This window comes from Canis aureus, chromosome 8, assembly GCF_053574225.1.
Source record: "Canis aureus isolate CA01 chromosome 8, VMU_Caureus_v.1.0, whole genome shotgun sequence".
NCBI lineage: Eukaryota > Metazoa > Chordata > Mammalia > Carnivora > Canidae > Canis > Canis aureus.
Window position 1 is genome coordinate 28,679,908 of NC_135618.1, and position 11,222 is coordinate 28,691,129.

Consider the following 11,222-nt stretch of genomic DNA (forward strand, 5'->3'; position numbering starts at 1 on the left):
TAACTTATTATTATGTTTCACTGCTCTGGAGGTTAACAGACAAGGCTGGGCACTTCTCAGTCGGGGTCAGCTGAGGCAGGAGTCATCTGAAAGCGTCTATGAAACTCACGTGTCTTGCTCCTGGGCCAGAGTATCTGCAAGAGCTGGGGACTGGGAGGGCATTTCTCTCTCTCTTCTCTCCGAGTGGCCACTCTCCATTTCTGACTTTGGCTTCATACGGCATGACAAATTAAAGAGCAAGGCACCGAGGGGGGGCACTTGATGGGATGAGCACTGGGTGTTATTCTATATGTTGGCAAATTGAACACCAATAAAAAATAAATTTATAAAAAAATAAAAATAAAAATAAAGAGCAAGCATTCCAAGAGATTCAAGTAGAGGCTTCAAGACCTGGGAGTTAGGGTTGGAAGTCATGCAGCATCATTTTCACTGTCTTCTCTTAGGCAAAGATGTCACAAACCAGCTCGGATCCAAAGGAGTAGATACAGGGAAGGAAGAAATGGACGTTAACCACCCCTGAAACAAGCTATAATTTATTTGGAGAATAAAGTTGAGGACCTAATAACTGCACTGACCTCTGAGATGCCTAATTTGGCAATTCATTCCAAACTATCTGGAGGCCAGATAATTAAGCCCAAATAACTCTGAACTTCTCAGTTCAAGAAGTAAGTTCTAGAATAGTTCTGTATCATCTCGCATATTCTCAAGGAGGCCTCTGTTTTTCCAGTCTGTCTTCTGGTCCTTGGGTCCCTAAAATCCCCTCCCTCTCCACATCAGCAGCACCCTGGCTAGTCTAGGTAGTTCTGATTCTGTAGTTAATTATCATTTCAGTGAGCTTAAAACCTGTCATCCTGAATAGCCAGAAAAATATCTTGTTTTCTTTTATTCACTTTGAGTTAATTTCTTTTTCTTGTAGAGTTCTTTCATTCCATTTCGGTAAGACTTCCTATAATTTTTATAATGTACTCCCCTTCCTCAAAATGACATTCATAGATAAGGTTAACACGTAAGTTGTCACTTTAATTTGATAAAACATAAAATCTCTACCTTATAAAGTATTTTGAATGCCTTAAAACCTTTGCCTTTGCTGCACACACAGGCAGAATGGAGTGATATTTTAAGATTTCCTGCAACTAGAAAGGTATGGAAAGTTTGACTGATTTATATTGTGTTCTGACTTCCTGAGGCAGTTTTCCTACTGCTATTCCATTTTACTCATACCACGAAACAAAGCTTGTTGTGTGTGTGTGTGTGTGTGTGTGTGTTTTAATCAAAATTCAGCCTAGAACTATGTATGTCAGTTTTGTTCTTTGTCTCTTAAACTTAATTTTTATGGAATCTTCTAGGAGTAGCGATTTTATTTATTTTTTAATTTCTGTGGAGGGGATGATTCTGGAAGCATCTGAGAATAAGAATTCCCAGTTTAATTTTCAAAATTCCCTTTAGGAATAAATAACTCTACTATTTAACATACATTTGGTGCTCTATAATTGCAGTTTTTACCTGTACCACAGAATTTAAGATTTTATTATCTATTATCTAAGTACTTTGTGTGTGACCATCACATCTTCTGCAACAGCAGTGTTTCTTTTTCAGGGCAGGAATCATATTTTACAGTTCTTTCGTATCCCTGAAGCTTGTCCCATAGTGTTAGATGGGTATGTGTCAAAGCTTTCTCCATAAATCCATGTTTATGTTACATTCTTTCAGTTCTTAGAGTTTGAGTCCTACTTGCCTTCCTTAACCACACTCTATAGAAACATTATAAATTTTCCTGGACTAGCTTAGTCTTTTTTTTTTTTTTTTAAGATTTATTTATTTAAGAGAGCAGGAGAGAGAGAGATAGAGAGAGAGAGAGGAGCAGGGCGAAGGGCAGAGGGTGAGAGAGAGAATCCTCAAGCAGACTCCCTGCTGAGTGAGGAGCCCATGTGGCGCTGGATCTCATGACCTAAGATCATGACCTGAGCTGAAACCAAGAGTCAGAGGCTCAACCGACTGAACCACCCAGGCATCCCCCACCCCAGCCTAGTATTAAGAAACATTACCAGTTATTTGTATATAGGTTTTTCTCATTTGACTCTTTCCCCTAAGAACAGAGATAGGAAATTTTAATCTTTTGAAAAAATTTTTCTCTCTCTGATATTCGTTTCTTTCTGTGGCTCTTTATTTATCTGGTGTGGAAGCTACACACACGGCTCTCAAACCAGACTGTGTGGGTTCAAATCCCAGTCGCGACATTTACTAGTTTCATGTATTCACAGGGAAACCTTCAGTGCCTCAGTTTCAAAAGGCAGCTCATAATCGTACTAACTACTTAATACGGTTGTTGTGAGGACTAAATGAGTTTGCTCATGAAAGCAAATAGAACAATTCTGTAGTAATTGAGCAATAAATGTTAGCTGCTGTTATTGTGGCATTGTTTATTTAGATTTAATAGTTTTTATTCTTTGCTAATTGTATCGTTTTCTTAATGATTTTACTAAATGCCCACTGAAGCAATCACGTTTTGAAAACATTTTGAAAGCAGATTGCTTTCACCCACCACCTTGTTTCTAAACTGTTACCTGGTCTTTAAAAAAAAAAAAAAAAAAAAAAAAATCAGGGCAGCCCTGGTGGCCCAGTGGTTTAGCACTGCCCTCGGCCCAGGGTGTGATCCTGGAGATCCAGGATCGAGTCCCATGTCAGACTCCCTGCATGGAGCCTGCTTCTCCCTCTGCCTGTGGCTCTGCCTCTCACTCTCTCTCTGCCTGTCATGAATAAATAAATAAAATCTTAAAAAAAAGTCAGAATTTTTTTCTATTACTATTATTTAATCCTTCCAGCTTTCAGCAAAAATTTTAAACCATGTGTTAGAGATACTGCTATAGGCAAAATGTTTATGTCCACCCACCCCCAATATATATGTTGAAGCCTAATCCCTGTTATGATGGTATTTGGAGGTGAAACCTTTGGAAGCAAAGTGGGTCATGAGAGTGGAGCCCTCATGAATGGGATTAGTTTCCTCAGAGACAAGATTTTCTAAGGAGAGAGAATTGAAGATGGCGAAGAAATATGAGATTCAAAGACATTTCCCTTCTGAGGTAACAATTCTGTGGCTGTTGGAAGTAGATAGTGAGAGAGAGAGAGAGAGAGAGAGAGAGATCCTGAGGCTGACATTGCGATTTGTAGGTTAGGAGGCTTGAAACATCTACATTTTTAGGCATCATCCTGGGTGCTGTGGATGAGTAAGACACATTTTCTTCCCCGAGGTTCTCAAAATCTATCAGAGAAACATTCACTTACATGAATAGACACAGTAAAAAGATTCCTCTTCTAGGTGGGATTTTTGTAACTTCATCACCCTTTATTTTTTTCAAATGGGAGGAATAAGTTATTGAAGACACTTTCACTGAACTATTGTGAAATTATGTGAGATTGTGAAATTATGGGTATTAGAACATCCCAAAATTCATTCTTCTTCATTTTAGTCACCAGGTATCTTTAGCACTGAATTTCCCAGATCAGTTTTCTATCCCTAATATATAAGGAGAGTTCAAACATATTTACTAGTCCAACTTTTTTAATGTTTTTTTAAAGATTTTATGTATTTATTAATGAGAGAGAGAGGCAGAGACACAGGCAGAGGGAGAAGCAGGCTCCCTGTGGGGAGCCTGATGGGGGACTCCATCCCAAGACACTGGGATCATGTCCTGAGCCAAACGCAGGTGCTCAACCACTGAGCCACTCAGGCACCCCCTTTTTAATGTTTTTAAAGAATATAATGAGAGGCATCTCACTAAGATTTAAGAGAAGCCCTTTGGTTCCTAGCATGCAAGATCTTGGAGTTGCAAATCTCAGCAAATATCAATTCTTTAAATGACATAGATTGACAAGAAATGGAAAGAACCGTTAAGAATGATAATTTTAAAAAAAAGCTAACGTACCATGACACATAAAGAAAAGAGACATTTCCAGAGAAGTAGTCTGTTCTTCTGATTATTAATTTTCTTTCTTCTAGCTGACTAATAAATAACATTTTCAGTTACTTGTACCTTTTAAAGCTTTTTGCTGCTGGGTTGTTTATATCACTGTGGCATACGTATCCTGAGTACAACTCTTACTATCAACCCTTCTGAGGTTGCTCGTGGTTTCAGTTTCCTCATGTTCTTACGCCGGACACTCAGAAGAGTATAAATCATTTTCGTTAAATTTGTCATCTTTTCTATTATGTCATTGACCTATCTTCATATACTATACCCTCTTAATCTTTACCTGCAAGATTAAATAAAGAATTCACACTGGCTCACGAAAACTTTAATTCCTCCCAGATATTTTTAAAAAGTATATAATAAGTCATGGTGGAGTTAGAAAAAAGAGCGGTCAGGGGCACCTGGGTGGTTCAGCTCAGGTCATGATCCCAGGGTCCTGGGATCGAGTCCCACATTGGGCTCCCCGCAGGGAGGCTGCTTCTCCCTCTGCCTGTTTCTCTGCCTCTCTCTGTATCTCTCATGAATAAATAAATAAAATCTTTAAAAAAGAAAGAAAGAAAGCAGTCAGATGATTCAGTTCCCTGGGGGAAGCATTTCAATCAGGAGGAACATAGGGGACAGAGAACACAGAGTAAAGGGAGACAAAGGAGAAAAAGAACTCCCCCAGAAATGAGTCATAAAGGCATAGAAGGTGGCTGCTAAGTGTATTTCTTTATAGGATGAGAGAATGTGAAAGTACATGCCAGTGAAAGGATGGAGGTAAGTGACTGACATCCTGTTGCCATGGCAGCCCCTAAAGAAAGCAGGGCAGGGCAATTATTTATTTCCTGTCAATGATTTCCATATATAAACAAATAAATATTTACATAGGACAGTTAATTATTGAAATTCCTTATGAGGGGAAAAATTTAACCTCTTAGGGCTCAGCTATGCTTTCTGACATAAAAGAAAATGTTCTATCAGGATCAGTGCTCGAGGGGGCACCAGAGGGGCTTCGAAATGGTCCATTTGTTAAGCTGGCCTTTAGTCCAATGTGCATTTTGTGATAAGTCATTGTGTAGTACGTTAATATTTCAGGCATGAGTATTATGTTTCTATTAAAAAGAAAACATTTGACTTCTTGCTTTTTAAATCCTACTTCGTTTTTTGAGTGTATCGCAGATTACCTAAACCTCTTTATCATTTGTGTCTTTCTGAAGGGATCCGGTGTTTTTCTTCTAATTCAAGTCAACTCAACAAACACTGAGGGTCGGAATGTGCCAGATACGAAAGATGAAGAAGGTCTACTGTCAAGAAGCTCAAGTCTAGTGGGGAGACGTGATGCAGGGGCACAACAGTCCAGATGTGTACATGGTCTTATTGGTATTTACCTGTAAAAGCTTTTACTCCTCTAAAAGCAGGAGTGGCTTGGGAGAAGTAGGGAAGACCTCGTCCAGCAGGTGTTTGTTGAGCTGAAGAGTCAATTCATACTGAAGCAGAAATCTCCTAAGGTGCATTTCAGACATAAGCAAAGGCATGCTTCATACACACACACACACACACACACACACACACACAACACACACACACGCACGTGCACACATCCACTATTTGTAAGGTACAAGATGGTCAGTGTGCTGAATTAGATGCCTAGGTTGTGTGAGGAGAGGACAAGAACAGGACTTATTTAAAACCTTAGAAGACCCTAAGCAAATGAGAAGATAATGCCATTCTCCATCCTCTACAGATAAAACTAAATAAAAACTAATCCTACATCATAAAGCAAGTGTAGGGAAATCAATAGAGTTCTAATTTTTCACTACTTTGATGCATTGTAATAACAAATATAAAAAATTTTTCCTAATATTTCTTCTCTTTTTTAAGGTATATTAAGAACTTACAGATGGCAATTACAGCTAGCTTTCACTGATGCCTTACTAAATTCCGGGAGCTATGATAAACCCTTCATGTAGATTATGTCACGGAACCCTCCCAACAGCCTTAGGGGGAAAATACTATTGTTGCTTTTATTATTATTATTATAGGTAAAGAAATCGAGGCTTAGAGAGATTAATTAACTTACCCACAGTCACACAGCTAGAATGTGATCCACCCAGGACTGATGGGGTGGGCAGTCTGACAACACGATCCAAAGGAATTCTCTGCCTCAACATCATGCCTCAAGGAGTCAGTATATTAGAAGGCTTGGCAAGTGCAAAGTGTTTCCTCCTCGCAATGCTCTTCAGGCCTTGGATTCATTCACTCATTCAGTCAATAATTATCAAGTACCTACTATGTGCTAAGACTGTGGTAGGCGCGGAGGATCAGAGGAGATTATTATGGAAGTTATCTCTGTCCTCGTGGAGTTACCATCGGCTGATCACAATTAAGTGTGAGGAGAATTCTGGCAAGGATGGTCCTAAAGAAACGTGAGAAGTTCGAGCTAGTTCAGGAACCCAGGAATTGCTCTCTAAAGAAGTGAGGACTAGGGGCATCTGGGTGGCTCAGTTGGTTACGCACCTGCCTTCAGGTCAGGATCTCAGGGCCCTGGGATCCAGCTGCAAGTCCGACTCTCTGTTCCCTGGGGTGTCTGATGCTCCCTCTCCCTTTCCCTTCCCTCCACCCCTGCTCATGCTGTCTCTGCTCTCTCTCTCTCTCCTTCCAAATAAATAAATAAATAAATAAATGATCTTTAAAAAAAAAAAAGTGAGGACTACACTGAGATCTAAGGGACCAGCGGAAGTTCCCCTGGTGAACTGGAGAAAGGAGCTTTCTGCAAGGTAAATGCCAGGAGAGGTGAGCATGCAAACCGGGCACAGCTCCTCCTCTGAGGAAGGATTTGCTGCCCCAGGCAGTGGCTGTGCTGGCAGCCCTATGGGCATTGCCTCAGCTGCAGAAAGGTGCCTCGCCCAAGGTCACGTCCGCACAGGCCACTTGAGGGGCCCTTTCGGTGGCACAGGAGCCTGCACGTTTGGCTGAGGCTGTCATGGGCCTCACAGCCTGATTTCTCCCTTTCCAATCCTGCTTCCGCCCCCTCCCTTCCACGGGGGTGACTTCAAGGGCACTCCCTAATAAACATCCTGAGCACTAACCCTGCCCGAGTCTGTTTCCCGGAGAACCCAAAGGGCACTGCAGCGCGAGGCCTTTGATGAGTTAAGGTCCTAAGGGGCTTTCAGAATGACTGTGGGTTGAGTGGGCAAGAGAGATGGAGTGAGGCTGCAAAGGTGGGCAAGGGTCAAATAAATCCCAAGGCACCTGATAAACCATGCTAAGGACTTCTTTTTTTAATTTTATTTACTTATTCATGAGACACACAAAGAGAGATGCTCAACGTTTCAAGTATAATGATTCATTATACCTTAGGCTGAAATGCTGCTAGTTACCAAAACCATGGTTGTTTGAAATTTTTTTCCTCCAGGTTTTATTTAAATTCCAGCTAGTTAACATACAGTGTAATATTAGTTTCAGGTATAGAATTTAGTAATTCATCACTTCCATATTACACCCAGTGCTCACCAGTACAAGGGCCCGCCTTGATCCCCATCACCTGTTTAATCCATCTCCCCCTCCACCGCCCCGCCCACATCCCATCTGGGGACCATCAGTTTCCTTTGAAACTATTAACAAAAGAAAATGATTCGTGAAACTCACCCACAAGCATTTATTTTGGGACACATAAATAAGACATTGGGCAAAAGACTCCTCTCACCAAAAAATGTGGCCAATGGACTTAGGAATCTGAAAGCTGAAGAGTGGCTTTAGGAGGTGAATAAGTAGATGAGAGAGAGGTCTGCTGAATTTCTCTAGCACCTCAGTGCGTGCTCAACACATCCGCACTTACGTGCACGCACACACACTCACACATTCACACATGCGTATACAAACAACACTACACCTTTTTCTTCCACACATCACTTTCAACCCAGATTAGTTCAGCAATGGCTTCATGTGACTGTTTTCTTTGTCTGCACCCTCTAAAAAGGATTAAAACCAAAAACATTAAAAAACATACCCTTGGATTCAAACTTCAGAACTATTTGATCGTGCATGTAAAGATGCAAGCCCTAGAATGGGTCACAAAATCCCAACCTTTCACCTCTAAAGGATAGTTTTACATCCAGCACAGTGATGTAGCCAGAGGCAGCCAGAGGCATACATACAATCATATCTTTTCCGAGTGAACGAAACCAAGCTTGTGCTTCTGTGATTGCACCTTCTCTGAGATCCTGTCCCTTCACCTTGGCATGCCCGAGAAACCAGTGTGAGCCCTTCCTCCAGGATAACATATGCTCCATCTGATTGTTAATGTTTGTAAAGTTTATACTTTGCTTTTCTGCTGTGTGTACCTTTCTTTATATTTTAATCTTTTTCTTCTATTCCACATAGCCTGGAAGTTTTTACATTGTCTTGGAAAAGGGAGTGTGTGTCTACTTTCCATTTCTGAGTTTCTGGCTTCTTATTTTGCAAGTGTAACCATCACAGCCTATGAGAGGTGCTTGTCCCTTCACATTCCCACCAGGCCTCAGACGTATTTACCTGATAGCATGTTTGCGGTGGGTTAAACCGGATCCATGCTATCTTCCTGCCAAGTATGATATGATGTGTAAACGTTCATATCGTGCCGTCACTGAGCATAAGCCACTGTTTTCTTTTATACGTATTAAGTCCCACACATCACAAGAAAGGAATCCCGTTATCTCGGGCCGGCTGGGAATATTAGGGCGGCTGCGAGGCTTGTATGGGTTACAGTTCAAGTTGTCTTTTTTCTTGTCAAATGTTTTGTCTAGTTTTCATACTTGTGGCAATGTTTTCAAAGATCTTTTCTGGATATTTTACCATGGATCTGATCATTTTCCAGAGAACTAAGAACTTTTAACCCTTCGGTTCATTGACCAACGACCCCATTTAGCACGTTACTGCAGGGCGTGTGCACCTACCTGGCAAAGTCCCATCCAGCTGCGAAATATCCTGGTGTCCTCTGAACCTCTAGCGTGGAAAAAATAGTAAAAGTGAAAGGAACTTTTGGTTTCTGCCTAAACACGTATGTCATTTAGCTGACCTAAACAGGATGTGAGTCGTATTGATTTTGTTCTAGAGGCTTTAATACCCATTTTATTTGCAAGCAAAGAAATTAAAAGAAAGAAAATGGAAAACTCCATTCTTCCTCCGATTTCCTCTTAGGGTTTTCTCAAAGGTTGTAGCCAAGATACAACAGAGCTTAGTTTCAGGAAATGGTAACAACGTTGTAGAATTTTGGAGTGACTGTTAGTTAAACCAAGGTAATGTTATAACTCATGTCAGTTTTTTGGGGTTCTTGTAATACTTCAGAGAGAAATCCAACGTGACTCTTTCTTCCAATTGAGCCACCGCGAGGGGCCTAGGGCATACCGTGGGGCCTCCTGCCTCCTTCGCGCACCAGGGCTGGGCCCTGAGCTGCAGCAGCGCCCTTCCAGGCGGTTCCCTCCCAATCCACAGCTTCAGCATTCAGTTCTCCTACTGTCCATCGCCTGTCCATCCAGCCGTCTGTCCACCCCATTCATATTACAGAACTCCTGGTGGAAATGCTGGTAAGCTCATAACACAGGGAGAAACTGAATTTCCCAGCTTTGCCAGAACATGGTGCTCACTAGAGGAGTGGAAAAGCAATTGGAAACCATAAACAGGGACAGCAGAGAGAGTAAACAAAGTGTGGAAGGGCGAGGCTTGTCTTGATGAGTGACTAAGTAGGCAGCTTCCTGTGAGCCCTTTAAAGAATGATGTTTAAAAAACTGGTCCCTATTAGTTCTTGACTACAGAGCAGACCAATTTATTTGAGGGGGAAATATATATATCGATAATTATATCAAGCACAAATATATGTGGTTTACTTTTAAAGTGCAAGAGACTATGTTAGTCCAATAATCCTAGTCTCCGAAATGGGACATCTTATGCTATATTCTTAAAAAGAAAAAAAAAAGTAACTTAGACTCATGTATCTCCATGTAGAGCCCTCATCTGTAAATTATACCCATACTCTGGATCCCTCAGGCATTGCGCAAAATAGAAACTGATTTATTTCATTAACTATCATTTAAATTTATAATGGGACAACACCTGTTACAACTTTTACATGTCCAATGTACTTCAGGAGCTCAGCACCTCTAGTCAGCTTGCCGTTGTTCCGTGCCTATCGGTGTTCTCTCTCCGAGTCAAATGTATGTTCCATAAGAACAGATGGCATTTTACTCCTCTCTTTTCCCTCTAGTCCCCAACTCAGTGCTGTGTACTTAACTGATACTTAATAAATACCGAACTGATTGAGCTAAATGAATGTGTGAGAAGTCAATAGAAGTTGCCATGTGATTATAAATCTCAGACTTTAGATGGGTAGAAATACATGCTTTCTATAAAAGAGCATGGGGAATATGGAAATGAACTCCTTGCTCAGCAAGGTATTAGCAACCTGACCATGAGCTTTGGTTTCTTTACTTCTCTGAGCTTCAGCTTCCTTAACAAGGTAAGGGTAACAATAAGTACTTGGGGATTTTTGTGAAGATTAGGGATATATGATTGAAAGTGGTTGGCATGGGGCTGGCCCACAGCCTTGAATTCATGAAGCTATTATTCCAACTTTAAAGATGAGGAGCTGGAGGGTCAGCGTTGATCTAAGTCTTCCATTATCACACCGTTATTAAATGCTAGACTTGCATGACTTGGTATATGGTGCTTAAAGATTCCTTATTTGCACTCACTTTTTAGAAAGGTCATTCCTAGGGTGGAAAGTGAACATAAGGTGGACAAAAATAGAGGCAGAGTAACAAATTAAAATAGGACCTTTCAAATGTTTTGGCCATGATCCACAGTGTTACATTGTAAACCCTGAATACATACAACCATAAAAAACAGTTGGGATTTTACAGCATGGTCTGATACTCCATTCTGTTCTATTGCATGTTTTGAAAAATTCTGCTTAAAGATGGCTGGGCAGCAGGGCGGGCAGCAGGGCTGGCTGCGGGGCTGGGGAGGTGGTCGGGGTGTGAGGGACAAATGACCTCAGGCAGGGGAGTAAGCCTGTGTGGGGAGGGTGAGGTCTTTTCATGGCCTCAGTCCCCTCATCTGGTCATGGTCCTTGCCCTGGTGGTCTCAGTGGGCCACGAGGAGCTGACCCTCTCCTCCATGTGGCCACAGGCCCGGGTAGGCCCAGCATACTGGGAATGTCAGGCCAGATGGATCTGGAGGACATGAAAGGGTCCCCTGCCACAGGAAAGCAGTACCTTTGCTGGGAATGCTTGTTCA

The 11,222-nt window shown here is 41.5% G+C and overlaps 1 long non-coding RNA gene across 7 annotated transcripts in view; it reads left to right on the forward strand.

Annotated features, from left to right (window-relative positions):
• The window catches only part of LOC144318563 (uncharacterized), a 153,129-nt gene extending 142,876 nt beyond the window's left edge, over nucleotides 1-10,253 (forward strand). For all 7 annotated transcript variants that reach the window (XR_013384562.1, XR_013384561.1, XR_013384567.1 and 4 more), the window contains one exon: nucleotides 5,168-10,253. This is a non-coding gene — a long non-coding RNA (uncharacterized LOC144318563). The remainder of the gene's footprint in view (nucleotides 1-5,167) is intronic.
• Nucleotides 10,254-11,222: the final 969 nt, after the last annotated feature.